The following is a 24,291-nucleotide window of genomic DNA, read 5'->3' on the forward strand; positions in this document are numbered from 1 at the left end:
CACATAAATGAGTAAGCCAAAAGAAATAAAAAGCTCACACAAGACCAGATAGCATGATAGGGTCATTAGAAATCCAGACTATTGGAGCAACTGCTCCAGCTGTCAAACTTACCATTCTTTTTAAAAAGATGGCATGGTTTTGTTTTGCTTCCATGAAACAACAATATAAAACACATACTTGAATCCTCTAAACAGCTAACTCCATAAAGCAAAATTTAAGACGTTACAGACCCTTCCCCCACCCCCGGCTTATCTTAAAGCAGCTCATGAGAGGTTTTAGGAAACACCATGTAAGAACTATACAAACAAATTTTAAGAACATTTCTCCTTGCGGTCATTCAGAAGACTAAATTACAGATCTCTTTACTAAATTGGCCCCTAGAAAGGTCTTCTATGTGACCTTCCAAGGTGCCTTTGGAATTCACTATTTCTTCTAATTTCCTTATTAATTTCAACAGGATTGGAAAAAAAAAAAAAAAAAAAAAAAAACCAAACAAAAAACACCAACACCTTGATTGGCTGACGTTTTAGTTTGTTTCCTACCCATAGTACAATATTTTAGCATCACAAAAATGTCAACTAATGCTTTAAAAAACCCTTAAGCCTATCCTTATGTCAGTAGATCTGCTCAAAATGCCACCAGAAACAAACACTATCACACCCACAATTTAGAATTTTTAAAAAATATTCTTCATACCTAATTCACATAAAACTGTTAAAATACATAGTCATAGTGCAAAGTTGAGGAGTAGCCTGACCTCTCAACTCTAGAAGACTCATTCATTAATGTTTTCTACATGAATAAAAATAATAGTAATTTTTTAAAAAAGGAGGAAGAGGGAAGGAAAAGATTAAAAAAAAAAAAAAATCAAGTATTTAAGGCCATAGCCTTGAATTATGTTTTAATGTGAACACAAGGTAATATAGTTCTAAAGTACTTCTGACAGTAAGAAGAAAATGTTAGCCACCCCGTCAGTTGGAATATACACCAAGTTTGACTGAGATCTTTTCCTCTCAGCATTGTTGACTTCTGTCCAAGAGTTAATTAAAATAAGTAGGTTGTATCTATCAAAAGTACAAAAATGGGTAACAACTACAGCTTAAACTAAAGACAGGTAAATTTGTATTGATTTACAGAAGTAGGTCTTCTTTTTAACCCTGCAAAGAAATTAAATGTTCTAATCAGCAAGTGGAGGTACATAATTTTCAAACCTGCATGCACCCAAACACAAAAAGGAAAGAAAGGAGATGCAGTAAAACCTGTTCTAACATGCTGTACATTAGAAATCTGACTCTCATATTTCAGAGCAGCCAAATGAAAAAGATGCAATGAAAATCAGGTTAAGAACAAGGTAGAACAAAAAACATACAAAGCTTCCACACATCATTGGATTGATGAAACCCATTTAAACAATTTTTTGTAGTTTAAAAAGGTCAAAAACAAAAAAACCCAGAGGATTTATATTTAATTCTTCCTTTGAACTCACACAAGCACAAGCCCTTCACAAGCGTCTTTGGATCTTAAATATACCTTCCCTACAGATCATGAAATTGGCAGTATCAGAAAAAAATGTTTGACTAAAGCAAGATAACTAAACCAAACAACATCTTCTGCTGAATTATGGATAAAATGTTAGAAAATAAACAGACTTAAGAATACTAATAGTTTACCATGAGGATACGAACTTTTATGTATGGTAGTCTTCTGAAATTACTGAGCTAAAGAACAACAGCACAATGAAAAATTCCAGCAAAAAGTAATTTCAAATACAAATGCACAGAATAACTACTTGTCCTTTTGTGTATAGCCCATTCAAAGCTGGCTTTGCAATCGCAGCTCTGTTGGGCTATTTGTAGGATGACAGGTAATTATTTACACACAACTTTTAAGAGCAAAGATGGACATAACATGCAGTTAAGGCAGGCAAATGAAAGGCAGCTGAAGCCTGCGCTGATACTCTCCAAAGCACTCCCCATGTGGAAATCTTCTTTCACAAGAATTCCCACTAATTTACAACAGCAGAGGAATCATCCCTGGACAGCTGGGCTGAGATTTTACTCTGCTATTGGTTATATTACATTCCTGGTGACAAAAGTTGTTGACATTAAGGCTGAATAGTAGAACTGGCACTAGAATAAAAACCGTCTTGTATATCCTTCCAACATTTTTTCACTACTGACAGCACTTGAATGGCCCAAGAACTTTGTTTAAAAGTTTAAGTACAAGACAAATTTCATAAAATGCAATCGAGGAAATAGGTCTTACACTGTGCCTTACAAAAGGTTGATGTTTTCCTTGCTTTTCATTGGCACAGGCAAGTGTTATTTTGTCACTGCCGTTGAAATCATCCACCCATTTCTTCTTTACTTTGTAGTTCCTAGGAAATATATAAAATCCAGGCCCAAATGTTTCAGAACTCATTTTCCCCTGAAGGCCCTTCCTTTAACAGGACAAGCTTGCACATGTGGCCAACTGCTATATTAAGGAACAGGATTAGTATCTGAAAACCAATCAACATCTACATCACCACTGAATGGAATAATTGAAATTACTGCACCATCATTCATCGATAGGCCCGCAAATGAGCTCCAAGCATCGCTAACATGGTGCATGAGAACAAGAACAGGGCTTTAAAAACTCAGTTGTTTTCCTAACAGGGTTGTCACTGTTGCAAGACGTGACTTGGAAAGCTTATGAGGTGCAACTGAGTACTTACTCAGCTGGAAGTAATAGAGTGATACTTTCACAAGAGTCTTTAAAAACCAAGTGTGCAAGTGACATAACACCTGTAGATAGAAAAAGGACAGGAAAACAACGTGTAGAGGAGAATAAAACACATTTATGTGAAAAGCAAAATTGTTACTTTTAAGTTTTTTTTTTCTCTTAACCCTGCTGCCTGGTAATAACAGTGCATATTTTAGTAACATCCATTTGTGTATTACACTTGGGAGACAGCTAAACACTCATTTAATTTGTAGAAGTGCACTAGATAAAATAGCCCAATCTTTCCGCTTCTGCCAGAGTTTATGACAATTTATTTATTTACTTGGATTATTTCAATCATGAGAGGCTGGACTTCTAACTTCTTCTATTGACCAGATCCTGAGATACACGGAAAGTATATAAACACTTAATCCGCACAATTATGTTGAAACAATACCATACGTGTTGTCCATACTAAAACAAACACAGGTATTTGTGACTATTGAAATCGTCATTTTAGCTCTCAATTTAGGACATTTGGGAACAGAAACCTGAGTGTATACTTGTACATGAAAAATAACAGTGTGTCAATTTAGAATTTGCTGGCTATTACCGATGTAAACTTCGCAACAGAAATTTATGTACTTTTTTGATATTGTAGTATCTAAAACCAGAATTTGTTCTTAAAGGATGGTTGTAAAAAATATCCATCATAGTATTTACAGTCAAATATACAAATTAATAGATTTACAACTGAACTAACATGCCATAAGACTTTATTTTCCAAAAACATTTGTCACTTGAGTAGAACAAACAAGTACCTTGAGTTTTTTAAGCCTTCTGCACTTCAAATTTCTCATTTTATTGCCCTTCCACATCCACCTGCTTCTTTTCATTTATCTCCATAACTATGTTATATTAAAATGCACATAAATTCTGCATTTGGTAGAGACACGAGAGAAGATTTTTCATAAAACTAGAATTCTGAATGGTTTTCAAATGTATGCAGATAACATTACCAGTTTTGTAATGCTGGCACAAATTAGGTCCTATTCATTTTTATGGTTTCTGTTACCAAAAGGAAACAAAGAATGAGTGCGCTCCATTCGGTTTCTTAAATGCAGAAAAATGAAAAGTATCAGAAGTACAATTCAAAGTGGTGCTCATTTGGAAGCTGAGGAAAAATATTTTTGAAAAAGAGAAGTGTTAACATTTCAAACCATTATTTGAAAGTTCTTAAGGGAGAAGTTGAGAGAGGAAAGGACAGGATTACAGCAACGATATTACACACAAACAGAGAGTCTTGTAAAGCAGAGTGGAGCAAAACAAGTGTATGTGTGTGGGTGGGACATTATGTAAAAGGAAATATATAAATGAGTCAACAATTATATTTATTGTTTTAAAAATACCCATGAAATTTTGTTCCATCATGTTCAGCAGACTTTAGTGGATGCCCTCACCATCTTATAGCTGTAAGCACAGGTCTTCTTCCTACCATTTTATTTGCTCCAGAATAAACCTCATTTGGAAGATGATCATAAACTTGTTAAGGCAAAAGTGATGGCACCCAGTTTCTGTTCCTTTCCACATAACTTCCCACAGCATGAGAGTACAGAGAAGGTGGCACTGATGCAACTGCAGACTGCTCAACTCCATATTAGAAGCATTCTCATTTTTCTAAAAGACAGTGTTCATAAAGAACACTAACTTACCAAAACCAGTTCCTCTGGGAAAAAAAAAAAAATAAAATAAAATAAATAAATCCAGTTTTAAGAGAGTCCTGTTAGAGTAAGATTCAGGATGAACCTTTGAGTGAGGATGAGAGTATCACCCCAAGATAACCTAGTGAACAGTCCTGGTGCTTACTACAGATGTTTAAAACCCTAACTTAAATCAGACAAGTTGGCAATTTTACAACTGGAGTTGCTGTCACCACAGGAAAATGCCATAGCACTGGCTATTTGTTATTTCAGAATCTCTTTCATCCACACAGTCTGTGAAAAATTTCTGAAACCATAATCTCATCCTCATATATAACAAGCATATATCAGATATCTCACTATTTTTGAGAAAGGGAAAATAAAAATCTGGTTTAGCCCTACCCTGCTCAATTTCTGACACTTGTTAAAGCCTTAAACCAAGTTTCTTACCCTTCACTCCCATTTCCTAAGATACTCTTGTGTAAAGGGGCTGACAGCTGGTGTGTGTGTGTGTATAGCAGAAGCTATGGGACCATCAAAGGACTCCATTATGTTTAGTTCCTCCTTAGCAGACACTTCCCAGATGCATTAGGAAACCAAGTGGCAGAAGGGCCAAACCCAAGAGACAACTCAAAACTTCATGGGTACTTCACCTGTTTGTCAAAGATTAAAAAGACTGCCATAAAATAACGTATATCATCAGAATCTAGCCAGAGTCAGTGAAAAAATTTAAATTGTACACTTGATTATGAATAACAGGACTCTGTCTGCTTCTTAAAAGTAGCATCACAAGAGTTTCTCAAGGGCCACCATAAGGCGATGAAAGGAAAAATACAGTGTTAAGCTCCTCAGGTGGTCAAAAGCTTCTCTATCAGAATAAGATGTTTTCAACTTCTTTTTCTAAAGCCTAAAGAATGGTTGAACCTTTTCAGGTAATCTTTTTGGTAAGGTTTTATATTCTGCACAGAAATTTGAGTTACAAGTACATTTTGTGGTAAAATTTTAATCTACTAAAATATAAATGTTCATAAAAAAGACAATTAAGCTTCATCTGCAAAAAAATATTAAAGCTGCCAACATAAAGTGCACACATGAAAAATTAAGCCTATAAAAATATATAATGAAAGACATCTGGCACAAACGTCAGCCTTTGCATGCTTGTTTTGTCAGCTGTCAAATCATGGTAATATACGATGGTAAAAGGCACACTGACAGCAACATTCCTGGTATTTTAAAGATCATGAAATACATGCAGCTATAAGAAAATATCTGCATTGCTACCAAAGGAACCAAACAGGGCTGGTGGTCTTTAGAAAAACAGTCATGCTTAATGCTTATGACTCTCAAATGTTAGTCTGTGTGGGACAGGTCCCAAATTATTTCTTTCCCACACAAACATTTTAGGAAAAGTTACATGAGTTCTGAGCAGTTACACATGCAATCCTTTATAGAGTTATTGTAGCTAAATACTGTTCCTACACAGCAAATGACATAGGGTCAAGAAATGCTATTCATTATATACTTACCTTCGTCAATAAAAAGTCTTTTAATAATACATGTAAGAGGAAAAAAAGTTATTCCCAATAACTCCCTGTTGGTTTCATCTCAGAAAGTGAATTATTTTGGTATGTTTTACTGATTTAAAAAGCCAGTGGTTTTCCTCCATGTAAAACACAAGTTCCAGATACACTCTGTACTTGTGCATATGAAGCACTAAAACCAAAAAAACCCTAGGGATGTGGCCCTATTATCATTCTCCTATGGTCCACCCAGACCAACAACAAGGAGTTAGAAAATTAAAACATTATACTGATACGGGGTTTGAATTTCATATATTTCTTTACAAAAATTTGATTGAGCAGTAATACCATGGGACAAAAAAGAAAATGGTCTGAGATGATGCTGCATACCTGAAGATTTTATATAGCATTATAGTCATCATCTCCTGGAAACCAAGGGAGCAGTAGTAATAAGAGTTAGTCATAAAGACTGCAAACCTAGTTTCCTGTTAAATATATAATCATGTTGCAACAAAAACACATTACTTTTAAATAACCATTCCTTAAAAAGCATACCTGAATTTTTTTCTGCTGTAGTCAGGAGCTAAATCAGGCTTGCATTTATTCACATCCCAGACACACTGTGCCATTTTACTTTTAATGCTGAGGAGGGTGAATGAAGAAAGTTTTCACCAGAAAGTAAGTTTATTTTCAGTTTGATTGTGAGGTTTTTTTCCTTTGTAAAGTTATTTTCTGCCTTAATGTTATGAAGTAAAAAAATTTTAGCCTTTCTTACACTGACTCTGCAGTGAGAAAGAGAGGGAAGCAAGGTGATATGAAAGAGATGAAACTAAGACTTCTGGCTAGCAGAGACACTGCAGCAAGGCACTGGACTTGATGAGTCCTGGGGGGAGCTGGCAAGTGATGAGTTTTTCTGGGGAAAGCTCAGTACACAAATTTTATTAGGTGGCATTTTACAAGATAAACTGAAGCAAAACCATTGAATTTAGGAATTAACGAAGGCTATGTTAAAGCTGGCTTGCCATTGTGTTGAAGAACCTCTGTCCAGGGCACATAAGATGACACTACATTTTCCAGTTTTTCTGAAGTACAGCTGGCCTCATCATAGGCATCAGACCTGACCAAGGGCATCTTCTACCTCACAGAAATCTCTGATGAACATGCAGCTGGCCAGTAACAGCTTGAGTTCATGACACTTGTTACCATTCAGAGAACGTTTTCCTCAACCTTTTTATTGAGTAACACTTAAAATAGACTAACTACATAAACCTCACTGCTCTCACTCATCCAAATGTCCAAAGTATTTCTTTACAGAACGGGTTATTAGGCAGTGGAATGGGCTGCCCAGGGAGGTGGTGGAGTCCCCATCTCTGGAGGTGTTTAAGAGTCGGGTCGACATAGCGCTGAGAGATCTGGTGTAGTTGGGAACTGTCAGTGCTAGGTTAATGGTTGGACTGGATGATCTTCAAGGTCCTTTCCAACCTACATGATTCTGTGATTCTGTAATAGGAACCAAGCACATAGGAAAAAGTTCTCATAGTGGTTTATGTCTACAGTCACTCACACCAAAAGATATATACATATATATATATATATCCACCTCACTCTTTTCAGTAAGTTTTTGTTATCACCAAGACTATTAAAATGAAGCTTTCCACATGAGCAGTAGCTCAGTGAAATATCACTGCCATTTCAAATGCTGTCTGTATAATATCAAATACCGCCAAGATACTTAATCAGATTGATTATCTGAGGCCGAAACAAACAACTTGCAGCACTGACAGCCAAAATCATTATGTTAGATGTGGGGAAGGACAAATGAAGGCCTACACTGTCCCACTGACAGAGAACACTGTATATTTTCTTCCCGTCTCTACCCTGAAAATCAACAGAGACTTACAAAAAAAAAATTGACATTAAAACATGGCATTATGGCTAGTCCATAGATGAAAAAATAAGACTACAACCATCAGCAATAACTTTACATTAGTACAACGAAAGGATTCATAATCTCCATATTCAACCTGAATTTCTCAGTGTATTCTTTAAAGAAATGGAGTTCTACATTTTAATTACCCATATATATCTCAGAAGATCATATTAATATTGTACATTATTTCTATCAATAGCTTTTGAAGCACATAAGACACTGTCTTGATATATCTTCTGCTTTTTAATATGTAAGTCTTAAACCTCACAATTCCTCTGCATCAAAAGGGGTTTCAATCTCCAGCTGACAAGCAGAAATAGTAAGGCGCATAGAAATTTAGTTTGACAAACACGCCAACACCTCTGCACTTGGCTGACTTTGTGCCCTCGGCCATCCATAATTTTGCTCTCCCATAATGATTTGCTGACACCAAATCAGGGTTGTCAACAGGTAAAGTCCTTTCACTAACAGGATGGCAGTTATCTGCCTGACCATGTATCATCTTGCAACCTGCAGAAGCACAGTTTCTCTGAGGCAGAGGAAGGAAATGGCAAACACATACATACTACCACACAAATGCACATAAACATGTTTTGTCTCAGTCATGATCACGTGAGTTTCATTTCCTTTAGAAACCAGACTAAAAATGAGAAGGGTAGGGAAGATGCATAAATACACATCTATTGGATTCAGTCATTCTCACACCTTTTTATCTCTCTCCTACTCACTTCCTCAGTAACTTTTGGTCACCCTGTTACATCCTACTGATCATCAAAGAGAAGCTTGGAAAATATTTTGGCATCCATGTAATTCTTGTAAAAACACCAGGAAGTATAATTCTCTCAAAACAAGGATCCTAGGGAACTAAGGAAGCAGTATTTTGGCTGTTTACCAAACATTTTACAGCAAAGGTAATTAGTAAGTTACATGCCATTGTAAGCAACACCAGCACAAATCCAGCTTCCTTCACCACTTGCTGTCTCTTCTAATGATGCCAAGATTGTGACAGGCTTACTTAGCATGGTTATTGTTTCCAATTTTAAACCTTTATACTTAATTAAATTTCAGCTCTAGATGATGTATCTTAAACAGTTCAACAAACCAAAAATACTCCAACTCCATTACTTCACCTTTTTTTTCCACTCACTGCAGCAACAATGCATCTAAAACACTTCAGAAAGATTTTGTGTTGACCGGCTAAGATTTGCTAAGTGCATGTGATAAGCTATTTTTGAAATAAAATGCACAGAATAACATATATTTCAGTAAGAGTAACTATCCAGATCCTAACCAGTCTTCCTTTATCAAGAGACAATTTTTTGTATCTGGAGCAGAAGTCCGACAGAAGTCATATAAAAAACAAAAAGATGACTAATCGATTGTGTTTCATGCATATTAGGTACCATCTTCCATCAGCTGACAAACTGGAAGAGCTGCCCCTCTGTCTCTTGTAAAAAAACCTATTGCCTTTTTGGATCAAAAAGTATCAGACATTTGCAACAGCTTTTGAAGTTTTATATAATACATAATTACACATGCCTGCACACACATACCACACCACCACCTCCCCCCACAGAATTCCAAGATTTCCATTCAAATGCGGAAAGAAGAGCTAAAAAGATTGGAACACTGATCAGCATCTCAATACTTCTTTCAAGAACCAACAGGAAATGATAACTAATGAAAAATTCCAAATATTATTAATACAGGAAAATATGTCCAGCTTTGACAACCAACACAGTCATGGAATAAACACTTCCATCTTCAGTAGCTGCTAAAACAAACACTCTTTTACAGGCTTTGACAGAGAACAGAATTCATTTCCCCTTTACAGCTGCACTGCTTCAAAGTCAGTTAAACATCAATGTGACAGCCTTACTTGCAAGAGCTCAGACATTTACTATATTATCTTAGCCGGACATGAGCAGAAAGCAGAGACTGTGAAGGTAGAGAAGTAGCAGGGGAGAGATGGAAATCAAGATTGTTTTTCTTAAACACCTTATGAAGTGTTGGTCTTAGTTGTTGCCAGAGAGTTATTTTTCTTGTTCATTTATTCTGTATTTAAAGACCTGGTTAATACAAACATAGCACAAGTCTGAAGGCAAAAAGTTCACTAGGAAAGAGCTTGTTTACACAGATACTATTCAGTTACCAACTTCTCACTCTGTGATACACTGTGCTTCTACAAACAAAACTCAAGTTGACTGAGCTATTATCAATGTTTACAGAATAGACTATCTTACTTGCACCTAGCCATCACCCTATTGGTTTCTCATTAATATCTAGAAGACACACAGTTTAGGTTCTTACCCTAATTTCTCCTACCAACTTTCCTGTACAACTCCTACCTCACAAGACCATCATGAAGCTTCATATATATTAATCTGACACAGAGCAACAAGCATTATATTAAGTACATAATAGTAAGCAGGAAGGAATATTGGCCAGATGTCAAACCAATCCTAACAATGTGTACAGGCCACTAAATTGAGTATCTTGAACAAAAAAAATAGACATCAAATAACTGTAGCAGCCAGTGGCAAGAAGTGGTCAAGAGTATTTCCTGAGATTCTGTAGAAAGCTGGCTGCTCACATGATGATGGCTCTGCTTACTTCCAGATGCTTAATTGCATTAAAGAAAACTAAAAATACATCAATCCGTGTTCTTACTACTGGTTTCCCATGAAAGCAGTTGTTGCCATTGGGGGAAATGACGTGATCGTAAAGAGCTGTCTTATGAATTACCTACCAAAATACAACCCGAACTACTAGCAGAAGATTTGCTGAGTGACAAGTTCTTTCATGGCAAATGATCCCTCAAAACTGCAACTCAGAAGAAATTCCCTACAATACTGAAGAAGTTTTCCATTAGGACTCTGGACATATTTAACACTTCTCTATGCATGCTATAAGCAAACTTGGAAAAAAAAAAATCTGTATCTCTTCCTTTATTCTTAGCAGTATATTGTATTTAACTACACAAAAGACGGCATATCTGAAATACAGCTTAAACCACCAATCTACTATTAAAAAAAAAAAAAAAAAAAAGAGAGAGAGAGAAAACAGTAGCTAATAAAAGCAAAATGTTGTCACACAAAACAGTCTGTATAAATTATGTTATTAACTTCTATTTTTTTTTTTTTCTTATTTGAACCTCAGCTTTGGGCCAAGTTGAAATTCTAGAGAAAGCCTGATGACTTGTAGCCATATAACTTGGCAAACCACGTAAGTTTATTTTCAGGAAATCTCAATATCTCAGCTAATGAACCACCTTTCACCTTCCGAAGAGTCACCTCAGGTTTAACAGAAAGACAAATCAAGATGCACTTCACCTACCAGTAACAAAAACACTCTTTTTCACACTTGACAGCAGACACAATCTAAAGATTTTAGTCCCAATCTAATTTTTTCACAATAATATTTTGTATTTGAGGTTTCTGTCTGGAAGTCATCTGCATGAACTCCCATATTGCCCTTGCTATGTCTGGAGTAAGGAAACACTTCAGTTTGTATTTCCTCTCCAGGAAAAAAGAAGAGAATCAAATCAAGCATTCCCTACAAAAGTTTTTTAACCTCTGCATCTTGAATAACCCTCTTTCCAAATAGCTCAAACAAATGGTCTTCAGGGCATGCAGCAGAAGCTGGCCAGTCAGCCAGACTCGGGATGAGTGGGCCTGTAACTGCCTACCATGGGGAGATGGTGTTTTGTTTAAGCATTTATTTGTTAAAATCTTAGGGTCTGGAGAGTTGGGGAGGTTTTCTGGTGCTGTGCTACTGTACCCTCCCCACTCCAGCACCACTATTTTTAGTAACCCACAAATGTGTAGCTGTAGGACCTCTCCTATCACCAGAAAGCTATCCAACTTGAAGTAGGAAGCAGCCCAACTTGTGCATGCTAGCAATTCTTCAGATAGAGGCTGGCGAGCCTGGCCCTGCTTGCTTCTGCTGCAGCTAGCACTTTGCTATGTGCATCTTAATGCAGTAGACAGAAGAAAGGCTTTTTTGCTTTTGTAAACAAATTTTTGATGGAAATACTGCAAAATAAATCTGCTTATTTTTTATCTTTATAATCCTTATTGCACTATATTATTTACATCTCTGTCAACTCCTAGAAAGCACAAGAAAAACTTTCATATCCTAAAAAATTTCCTTCCCTACACATGTGCAAAACTGATGACTGTTGTTTTACCCAGTATTTCCTCCCAAAAATCACAAGTCATCAGACCTGGTCAAGACTTAAATTTCCATAGCTATTACCAACTTCAAAAACATGCTACAACATGTTGATATACATATTAAAAATGTATTACTAACTTATATACATGGAACTGTACAAGTATAAAAATATGTTTTTTAAAAAAAATAATTCTCAGAAGCAACAGTAAGTAAATTCTGTTAAAAACACAATTCAAATAATGTATAGCCATGGTTACTCAAATCAGAAATCTTGGGTGAAATACCACATGCCTACGTGGTACATGACAGACTGGCAATGGAAAGTTCTGCAGGACAGGCTACGATCAGAGTGGCGCTGGAGCTGAGCCCACAACTCATTTCAAAACTGGTGTCAAAAAGTCCTGTGAAATTTCTCAGTATATGCAATGCACACTGCACAGCTTGTCTCTATTCAATACTCCTGAAGAGACACTGAGTGCCGTTAAAGTGATGTATTATGCTAAGCTTTTCATTATATTAATTTATATTCTATGACATCACAAACTATAGATGTTTAAAAATTCAATTTAATTTGTAAGACAGAGAAATATGTAACCTGCTAAAATATGACTAGGTATGTTATATGGCTTTTAAAGTTGAACTGTAGCTGAAAAAATTATAACAGTAATATGCATAGAATATCCAACATAAAATAGAATGAAAAGTAAAATGTTGGAGTGAATTCATTATTAACTGAAATCTTGCCTTTAACCCCCCCAAATTCAAGTTACTAATTAACTGCCAAATACTCATTTTATGTATGATGCAGCATAATACATTTGAGTATTATATTTGTATTTCAATACTTTGCAAATTAATTTTAAAGCTTTTGGTAGGATAAACTTTACATGCATAAACTTGCAAAATATTCAAGTTGCTTGTCTACTTATAAAAAGCAGAACATCTCCCTTCAGTTCCAGTCACATGGATGCCATTTAATAATAAATTTTATTATGGAAGAAAAAAATCTTCTTGTCAGGGCACAAAACATTTATGCAAATAAAAGAAACACAAACTTCTCCATGTATAAATAACACTGAAGACAAAACAAATACTAAACCCCTAAACCCATCCCCATCTCAGGTAAAGATGACATTTTCCCCCTTATCCCTCAGTTGTATCAATCTCCAATTATACAGTTGATGGTAAGCAAAAGAAGAAAAAAAAAAAAAAAAGCAAGCAATTTTCAACCTCAAGGTAGATCTCAAAAATAAGACCCATTCATATAATCCCTCAGTCATCAGGTGACACTCCTAATTTAAAACAACAAATTATCCCATGTGGCTCCATTATAAAGTGATAGCTAGCACCTCTAGTAATTTAAAGACATCGCATTTTCCTTGAGGTTAACCAGACAGCAAATCAAATAATCCCACAGAGGATTCAGAGCAGGCTTGACCCATTACTGAAGTGTTAAATTAGAATTTCAAAGAGTAACTCCATAGTCACCCTTCACAGAGATAATTTTTAATTCTTCCTCTGTGAAATGTGAAGTTAAGTCAATATTCAATGTTTTATCTCATAACATAAGCAGACAAAAATGCTGCTAACTCAAAACAGTCTAGATAGATTCTTGTTTAATAAAATAGCAAAAGGCCATTGCTTCAACATTTTAATAGGCAAGTTCTTTCCAGCATTTTTTACAATTTCAGTATTAACTCACAACATAGGTAAGCAGAAGCAAGCATTTAATTTACATTTGAGGAAATAAAATATATAAACATATTTTTATTTATTTTCCCTACACAATCAACAAGCACCAATGAAGCTGAATTCTGCATATGGAGAAAATAATGAGGGTTGACCCCATTTTACAGCCACAAAAGTGGCTCAAGTGACTTGTTTTCTCTGGCAAATGTGGCACTGAAGAGTAAGCTCCTGGCTCTCTAGCTCAAGAATCCCTGTTGTTACCCATGTAAGAGCATTCCTGTCAGTATAATTATAGGGAAATTTCCATCACAGGCAGGGGCAAACATAAGTCCCCAAACTCTACACATAGTTCCCTGCCACCTTATCTAAGTTATTTGTTGATTATTAAACAAACAAAACAAAAAATCCAACCCAACCAAAACCCCAAAAATGTTGTCAAAGGTAACAAGATGTTCAATTTTTGTAGCTGACCCTCAGCCAGCCTGAACAAATCGTTTAAACCGACTGTTTAACACAATACAAGAACACCAGAAGCTTGGTACAATAAGAGCCACAGAGCCCATCATGGGCATGGCATAAGAGTAGCTGATATTACCCAGTACGCTGAAAAAAGCAACAGGACAGAACTAAAAACTGATAATACAATCAGTACAACATAGAAACAAACATACATGCACAGAAAAAAAACCCACACGTTTTCAGTTATTGAAATATTAAGTAAAAAATTCTTATGTTGTTGCAGGTATGCACCCTCACGGAAAACCATGTTGCATTAATTTATTCTGTTCCTCAAGACACTGTCTGTGTAAGAAAACACCAGTTCCCTTTTACTGACTTCCTTCCCTGACAGTGGTAAGCAAAAATCAGTTAAAACCAGTAAAACACAGTATTGTCTTTACATTCAGCTAATACAAGTGAGAAATATTTTCAATTAGCAGAAAGTCTGACCCAGTATTAGATTTTATATTTTCATCTTTCTTGTATTGCTAGTTAGCTCAAACTTTCTGCAAGAAACCCTCCTATTTCTCTTCTCAGAATCTCATCTCTAAAAAAAGTCCCTCCTCCCCCAAGGAAATTCTAAGGGCAGGCTAACTGTCTTCCTTTCTCAGCTTCTGCTATACAACTTGAGTAAAAATTATTTACACAAGTGCAACAGAACAGAGTACAGCTCATCATGAAAGTTACCACTATGCTTATGCCACAGTATTTCCACAAAATTAGAACAGTAAGAACAGTCCCCAAATCATGTCAACAGCAAGAAAAGTTGTGGCATATGGCCCTTCCCACCATAACACAAAATACTCCCTCGTGGTTTTAAATTTTTAAGCGTTTATTTCTACCTTTGCCAGACACAGTGTACATGGTTCACATTTTTCCTTCTCATTTGCTCCAAGAGATCTAAATATGTCTCTTTTTGTATCTTTTCAGATTTTCAAGAGTTCATCAGTTTTACACAGTAAAATACTTCACACTGACCTTAAAAGGATTTTGAAAAAAAGGATGGCATACACAGTGGCAACCATGTGAAACTTTAATTTGTGTTATATCTTTTCAGTCAAATGTATCCATTTAATTATGGACAATGATACCCCTGATAGCAGGAACAGAGCTGTGCATATAATGGATTTTTCATTTCAGCCACCGAACAAGAAAAGAAAAAAACAAACAAACAAAAAAAAATCTGTTTCAAGTTGTACAAATTCTCAATTCACCAGGAAAAATGCCCTTGCTTCAGATAGCTTACTTCATGTCAAAGTAGGGTAAGCTATCTCAAAGCATTAAGAGTATCCACAAAGGGATTTAATTGCTAAATATATCTGTGAATATATACCTTAGCTTCCTTTGCAGTACCTTGTCTGAGAAGACAACCTCATAGGTAGCAGATAAATAAATCTGTAAAACTGGGCAAGTGAAGAATCTACTTGTTTTTACTATAGGGCACACACAACAGATAAGGTGCTCACTGCCAACGTAGAAAATTCAATTCTCTGTAAGTATTTATGCACCAATAAAAAGCAGAGCTGTTTCAGAGGCAGCAAAGTTCTGCTCAAAAACATTCAGCAGCCCAGGGATGGCAGCAATCTCCTAAGAGGCAGGAGACCCAAATGCAAACCTCTTCTCTGAATCAGGAGCATTGCGATTCCTTCCATGATCTTGTTGCGCACCCACATCCTGGTGTTCAGAAGGCTGCGTGTGGCAATCTGCCCTCCTACCTCTCCCCAATTTTTGCAACCAAAGACGGGTGTACCCCTATTTCCATGCTGCCAGTGCCCATGTAGGCACAGGAGAGGGCTCAACAGCCCAGTGCAGCAGGTGATGTCGGGAGCCACTCTCTGCCACAGCTGTAAAACACTGGCAACCTGCCCATCACCAGTCTGGTGCAATGGAGACAGGCAGGGCTGCCCTGGACCCGGGAGCAGCAGGGTAAACTGCAGCTCGTGGGGAGCAAGACCAGACACCAGGATGCAGTCACAAGCCATCCCTCTACCCAGGGCACCGGGTGCCACTGAAACTGTAGCCCAGGGAGAACCCTCATCTCACCCACTCACAGCGGTTCCTTGCTCAGAGCCGTACCCCAGAGTCGGGCTGTCTCCCCATGGCTTATTGACTGTTCAGTCTTCCTGTGAATCTAGCCTCGATATCCAAAACTTCTGATTTCAGAATTTCCTAAGTGAGCCATTATAGCATTTCTGATTGGTAGGGAATTTTCCCCCTTCCTCAGCAAAGTTACTCATGAAATTCAAGCCAACTCATTAATAGCTTCAAGCTAGCCAAAAATACATTTTCAGTAAGTAATTCCCCCTCAAAATACACAGATGCAAATACATCTAACACTTACTACAGTTTCATAATCATGGATCAAACTGTCCGGACCCAAAACACCACTCCTCCTACGCTGCTGGGGGCTTTGACTGATGGCAAAGGTGGAGGAGAATGGACTATCCCAAAGCTTTACCAGGTTGTATCAGAAGACCACAACATACAAAAAAAATTCTCTTGGAAGCTGGGGGCAGAAGGAAATAGCTCAGAAACTGAGTGATGAAGCAAATAAGAGGAAGACTAAGTAGGAGGAAACTTTGATAACTACTGTTACTGGAATCAAGTTCAGCAGCAGCAGGCTGTTACTTGTTTGTTGGGTTTTTTTAAGAAGTGCCTACAGTACCTAAAACAGGACCAAAGCACCATATGCACAGTTCCATGCTGATATTCAAAACAAATATATATTATTGTGAATCGGATGTGCTATACACACAGCATATTTGACACTAACCAACAGAAGCAAAAAATTAATAGAACATAGCCTATGGTGTAGAGTAGTGGTGGTAGTGGTGCTTGGGGTGTGACAGTGGTAGAATAGCACATGATTTTTCATATAAAAAAACACCCCTAATTTGGGGTGTTTTGGGTTTGGTTATTTTTTGCTTCTCTGGATTTGTGTAGAGTATGTTTTAAGTGTGGCAACCACAGTGTTATACAACAGACTCATATGTATTGATTCCTCAAATATTGCAGTGTTGATCAAGAAAAAAATAAAACCGCAGCCAAGGACAAGGAATATTTTAAACATCAGTAGTCACGCATCAAGCTTCATGTACCATCAGCTGCATATAAACCCTATTCCACTGCAGGATACATTCTAGAAGTTACATACTGTAATTACAGACAGAAAAAGTTTTACATTAGTCTGTTCAGCAGGACTGAGCAATAAAAACAGAGTTAACCAGGATTTGTGAAGAAAAGCCAAGCAAAAACCCACAACTGAAAACTGAAAGGCCATAAAAATTAACCCAAGTGAAATTTTATGTGTTGGCCACCTACTTCTACAGAAATGTAGTTGGTTTTACCCCATTTCAAAATACTATCACACAGTAGAGTTTCAGGATTACAACCTGAACAAAGAACGTAGGACACATCTCACTCTTTCATAGCAATAAAACACATACCTAGATATTGAAGGACAAAGGAACCCAACACAAAAAGGGTTCTTCAATTTCATGTGTTACTTGTAAGGATGATGATTCAAAGTTTAAGTGAGAATATCCAAATATAAGCAAAAGAAAAACATGCTGAAAAAATATGAATGGAAACATTTTAACTCCCTCTGACACTACTACGGCTTTCCTCAATGATGAACTGATTTGCAATACCTACTATAAAACCAATTATTTTCTCAATTCTAATTTTAAATATTCCTAGATTGCCTATTACTGTCATTTTGAACGATACAGAGTTTGGTGTATACAGAACACTGTAGTTTATTGAAATGGGATTACTGAAGGAACAAAAGTACTGATAATGAAAAAAGGGAAGAATCTGGACCATAAAAACAAAGATGTGAGAACAGGAAAACAGCATATTCTTCATTTATCATGGTCACAGCTGTAAATAGTTTTACAAACGCATTTATATACTGACAGATATTGTGTACATAGGAGTGTCAGTACCCCTTTTTGCTTGTGATGAGATGATTAGAGGAGGATTTTGTAAAACATTTTGAATAATTTGAGCCCTTCACAATGATACTGTAAAACTCACCAATATTTCTAAATCATTTTAAAAATACTTAACATCTGTAACTTATCTAAGACTCTTCATCTGAATTTTTCAACATCCAAAGTTTTTTTAAAAGAAAACCTGTAATTTCTTGCCAGTACAGGTAATACAAATGTAAATTAATCAGACGGAAAGACACTGTGCCACACTTCATATTAATCAGCTGCAAATTCACTTACTATTCTAGTCACATAAGTCTTCTGAGCCTAACATCCCAGCATTGTGACATTATAAAAATTTACCCACTTTAATGTACAGAAATATCCATGAACCTCAAATTATTGCACTATAATGCTGTCAAATAAACAGACTACTGGAATTCAATTTCCAGAAAGCCAAAGCAAAATCTACTGTCCTTAATCTGGAATACCGGTGTCATTTTCAAACCCTGTATTTAATTAATACTATTTACTGTCAAGAGCCAAGCCGGGTAAATATTTCACTCTTCCCAATTCAGGGGCTAAAGGCAGGCCCAGAGGAAAATCTGCCCAAGTAAATGCATCTCATCTCCTTTGATAATGCAAGTACTCAGTTGTCCTGTTCTTGACCCCTCTAGAATTCCCAGGCTCCAATACTGGTGGTACAATGTCATCAATCTATATTTAAAATATATATTGATTTTCCACAGATGATAATGACAGCTATTTCTTCTGCAAATGCATATATACTATACCTTTGCTCATATAAAAAGGTTCCTATCAAGGTAAGAAATGAAAAAATCTTAGCAAAGCCCATTACTAAGTCAAACTCAATATTTAAGAAGTGAATAAAACCAAGTTAGCAATCTCATTTCCTAAATATTTTTTATTTATCTCACTGAAACTGAAATGTTAAAAATAATCCTCCAGGATATAGCTACATACAAAAGGCAAGCTTCCATCAATCGAATGACAATGTTTTCAATATATATGAAGTTGGGTACCATCAATTCAGTAAAAAAATTCACTGATGGAGCACTCCATTTCAATCCATTCACAGTAATTAATGAGTTTTTCATATTTAAGAATGGTTTACTATGTATTTGAAAGTTGTGGCCTCAAAACTATGAAAGTACTTTAAAATTGCTTTCATTATCAACAAATCTAGTTCTGCTAGTTGCAAGCATGATGAGATTTCTCTCTATAATACTCTCAAATTTTCATCAGTTTTGAAGGAAATGAAATATATTACATTTGTGTAAATTTTAGCTTTTCCACAAAATAAACCCCAAAGATTTCCATAAGCTCTCATTTCCAATTTTAGAGGGAAAAAAAGTCTGTGGGGTGCAATTGTATAAATCTTCATAGACATTTCTCAATACTTCTTGTCCCATTGTACCACCCACACATCACTCTCAGATTAGGACTATCATTTTAACGCTGATTGCATTAAATTCACCATAATCAAGCATCCACTTTTACAGGCAATCCATGTTAACTAATGTCACTACTGAACAGGAGTGACTGAAACCAGAAAAATCTGATCATATTTCATGCAAAACACAACTCCCCAATTTCAAGGTCTAGGAATGGGAACACATTCCCTTTATTTATCACAAACCCATTCAATGTAGATTAAATATCCCTCACAGATGCCTCTGCAAATGAGAAGGCCCAATTCAGTAAAAATTACCCACACTTATGATCAATACCTGTATTTTATTTCAGGTATTTCAGAAACACAGCTCCTGTGGGAATTAAGGTGCTCCGAACTGACTCCAGAGCTCTAGGTAGGCACGAGCCCAGCCCAGCTTTGCATGCTGATAGAAATGAGCTCTCATTCAGATTTGATACTTGGAACCTACTATAGGTTCCTCACTGCATCCTTAAACTAATACTGAAGGCTCTCTAAACTTATTTCAATATAAGGCACTCTGTTTTCAGTATCGCACTTTATTTTCTGACAACATTCCCCTTACACACACATGTATTAGGAGAACACAGTCAAAAAAAATGAGACATCTGTCAGAATTTTCTTTATCTACTACTGCTGTAGAAAGCAATAAGGAGTACTGTAACTCAGAACAAACAGACACACAAATATTTTCTATCTATCACACTTGACACTAACTACAACACAAACGCCAATGAAATCGCTACAAAGTTAGATTGAAACAGACTCTCCAGATCAAGAGTGACAGAAAACAGATTTCTCTAATCCACATTCTCTTTTTTTTTGCTGAGAAATGTTCCTTGCAAAGCAAAACATTTCATGCAAAAAGAAAAGGAGAGAAAAAAAAAATTTCTGACTGAAAACCTTTAGACTAGGAACTACAGATTTTTATCTGTTTGGAGTTTTTTATAAACAAAAATCTAAACTTTTCACCATCTTTAGCTGGCACAGCTTTTTGGTAGCACACAGCAGCTACTTCCCACCACCCCAACTACCAGCGTATCAAGGGAGAAGCCACAAATTCTGTCATTTATGCTAATTCTTATCAGTTCATATACACACAATCTAAAGCAAATCAGTCCAAGATTCACACTCTTATCCATTATATCATCTAAAAATAGATCCAGTAAGTATTAAGCAATGGTTTCACTTTCCAAAAAACTTAATACAGTGGTAGACAGGTTGAATACACACAATTTCAGTCACAGCGGTTGTACAGACTCACAACACACAGTCAAATCCAACATCTATTCCACAAGCAACTCCAGTCAAAAGTCAAGACCAGGATTTCTTAAACAAAACTCCAATTGATATATCCTTCAGACACTAGTATAATTTCAGGTGGGTGTACTAGTTAAAATAAACACCTACAGCTCTCTGATCTTGAGATGGAGAAGGTGAACATCCAGGTACGTTGAACAGTACAACTGAAATAAGACAACCAGAAATCAATGGAAGAATTTCCAAGGATTCAAAAGAATCAAAATTTGAAACTATTCCTTGTCCTATGCAACCTACTTTTGCTTAACTGTCTATCACTGGAACACATGGATAACTGCCCACTTCAGAGCAAAAGGATATTTTGCATGAAAACCTACCTCTTTACTTTATCCTTGCCCTCTAAATACTTCCATGACATCCATTTTTTATAGCGGTTTCTTCCTCACCGTCATCACCACAGACTTCATATACCAATATCTATCTCCTATTTGCTCTTATTAAAGGTTTTGAACTTTTCAAACACAGCAACTATGTTTTTGTCAGTATCTGTAAAGGTACCAGATTACTTTTTGGCACAGTAACAACTACATGTACAATTTTCATGCAGAATGTAGAAACACTAAGCAAAAGAGAGGGGGTGTTTTATCCACATATATTAATTAGGGGGAAAAGCGATTATATTTAAATTGCTTTTTATTTCACCATTTTCTTTTTTCAGTCTTTACCTAATGCATTCCTTTTTAAATGGAAAATTACAATTGAGACAACTGAAAACAAACATACTATCAACTTGACAACAAAATTTCATGTTCTCTTTAGAGAATTTTGGCGGTGACTTTTTTCTCTTTATTACACACACCTAACTCATTCTATTATGAGCCTTATTCACTAGAAAAAAAAAAATTTAGATTCTTACTATTTCTTTTTTTAAAACAATTTGTTTAAATTATGACAAAACCAGCTTATTATTGAGAAGACCTGCACATGCACATTATTATAATCATTATGCAGCCCAGATAAGTAGTGTAAATAAATAATATAGTGTAAGTAATATGTGTAAATAAGTAATAATATCTATGTGGCTGAGCATTTTCAAGTTAATAAAATACACAAACAAACTATTAACCAGTATTACAAACTTCACTGAACACAGTGAACTACAAAGTGTTTTATCAGAACAGCCAAGGGAAAATGAAGAAAAAACTCAGAAGCACTGGAAAGCTTCTTTATCTGTATTCATTCAGCGATGCTAGAAAATTCAGTATGTTTAAAGAAAAGCATTGTTAGTTTGCAAAAATTGCTCAACATGATTAACAAAAGAGGAAATGATACTTGATGTGGACATACATAATTTTACCCATAAATGACTGGCATTTTATAAAGTTACCCCCCAAACAACTAAAAACCTTTTCAGCAGGCTCATTTCCCACCTCTATATTTAGTGTGCAAGCCTCAAAAATACATATTTCTGACCTTAATAAGTCACTCTACATGTTAGAAGACAACATTTATTCATGAGTACCCTGAAAAGGTTCTCACATAAAATCTCAAATGCATATTTGTAAAATATTTATAGCAAGTGAGTATATTGATATATGAAACATAACTAAAATGAAAACATGGCATTTATATCCTACTTTCTTTCACTGCACTACCAAACTATTATTAGTCTGCATTTAAACAATCCGCAGGGGTCCCTTTTTCTAGTTCTCAGTGGTATTATCCCTTCTTGTGAGCAGAGTTAAACAGGCACAGCACTGCCTGATGGAGTCATCAGACAGTAATTCTTGAGCAACAAGCAGTTTAAGTCATCAGTGCCATTACACCGATTTCAACCCTCAATTTATGTAATTTATTAGTGCAGATAGTTTGATGGAGAAGCTTGCATTATTTCATACTCAACCTTTGCCATAAGACAGACCATAATCTGCACATTTGAAAAAATGTCAATTCCTTAGTTACAGTATAAAATATCAAACAAACTTAAAAATTGACCCCTTCAGCCTTTCTCAGCAGAGCATCCCATGTCTGATCATGGTACTAAAGCAAGACCCCAGCCTCCACAACCAGTCTGGGCATTATTTTTGAAAGTGTCTAAAATGTCTGTATTTTGATTCACTGTATTATTATCATATGTTACTTAAAACCAAGGCTTGTTCTGCTGTATCCACAATCAGTTTAAGACATCTCACATCAAATTTCCCAGTGAAGAAGATAAAACTGTAATACAATCCAACTAAATGCAATAAGATATAGACAACTCACCAAGACTCACTGGGGCAGGCAACGATTTCTAGGGGCTGTGTGTGCAGGGGGCCTCACTACTCAGATACATCTCAAGAATGCTAGAAACAAAATTGAGAGAAAAAGATTAGTCTTTCTTTGGAGGAGACGGGCATAGAAAAATAAAAATATGATGCTTAGCACACTGCAGTTTTAAGCATAACCCAAGGAGAGGAAACAAACTTTGCTGAGCATTATCTGCTTTTCCAGACATAACTACAACCCCCTTCCAGCTGCACAATCACTCCAGGCACACAGCTTCCTCTCTACCTGCTGCCTACTGCAAATTCACAGTGACAGCAACTAAGATGTTTACATTAACTTACGTGGTACACGGCCTTTATTTTAGCAAAAAGAATCTGTGGGAACCCTCTGTGAAAGTAGCCAGTTCCTTTTTTGGTTGACTGCTTGGTTGGCTGACTTTATAACACATTAGTTTCAAATCTCTAAAGAGGAGAAACTGGTATTCTTATAAAACATCTTTCAACCATTATTAAAAGTTGTAGGTACAGAAGCATGTTTGTTCTCTGAATATCCACTTACAGTGCTCCTGACCCAAGTGATGAGTATCAGTGGACAAACAAGCAGACAGCTCTTCATTAGTACAGAGCTTAAGAGTCCAGTAGAGCAGAGGACATACACTGCACAGCAATACACATTTCTTCAGGGAAGAGGAGCATGGCATTACCCACATAAATATTATACCTGCATTTCTGTTTGTAGGTCAAACAGTACGCCATGTTAAATGCATCCAAGCATGCTGCCAAAGAAGAATTTTCTATCTTTTTATTCTGATAAACAAAAAGGCAGAATATAAAGAAAATGAAAGATACACTACAAGAGTCATCAACAGAAAGAAAACCCACACTAATTATGCCTCAAGAGAAACAGAATTTAGGAACAACTTCATTCTTTCTGTCATTTCTGCCATCTCACAGAAATCTTCAAACAAACTCTGCTGAAGTTCTTTCAGTCACAGGCATGATAGGATACCACTACAGTATCAGGCTACTCAGGCACACTACTAACAAAGAAGTATTCTTATAATCAAATATATACAAGAAGACATGACTACATTAATTCCTCAGGAATGCCCAAAAGCACACAAGCTCTAAAGATCACAACAATGGGGGCCTTACTGAT

At 36.1% G+C, this 24,291-nt stretch overlaps 1 protein-coding gene across 6 annotated transcripts in view; it reads right to left on the reverse strand.

The window, feature by feature from the left end:
- Positions 1-23,212, reverse strand: part of NCOA2 (nuclear receptor coactivator 2) — a 187,879-nt gene extending 164,667 nt beyond the window's left edge. For all 6 annotated transcript variants that reach the window (XM_026841596.1, XM_026841600.1, XM_026841599.1 and 3 more), the window contains exon 1: positions 23,131-23,212. The gene's annotated coding sequence lies outside the window, so the exon portion shown is untranslated. The remainder of the gene's footprint in view (positions 1-23,130) is intronic.
- Positions 23,213-24,291: the final 1,079 nt, after the last annotated feature.

This window comes from Athene cunicularia (assembly GCF_003259725.1).
Source record: "Athene cunicularia isolate RWA chromosome 2 unlocalized genomic scaffold, athCun1 chr2_part1, whole genome shotgun sequence".
Classification (NCBI taxonomy): Eukaryota; Metazoa; Chordata; class Aves; order Strigiformes; family Strigidae; genus Athene; species Athene cunicularia.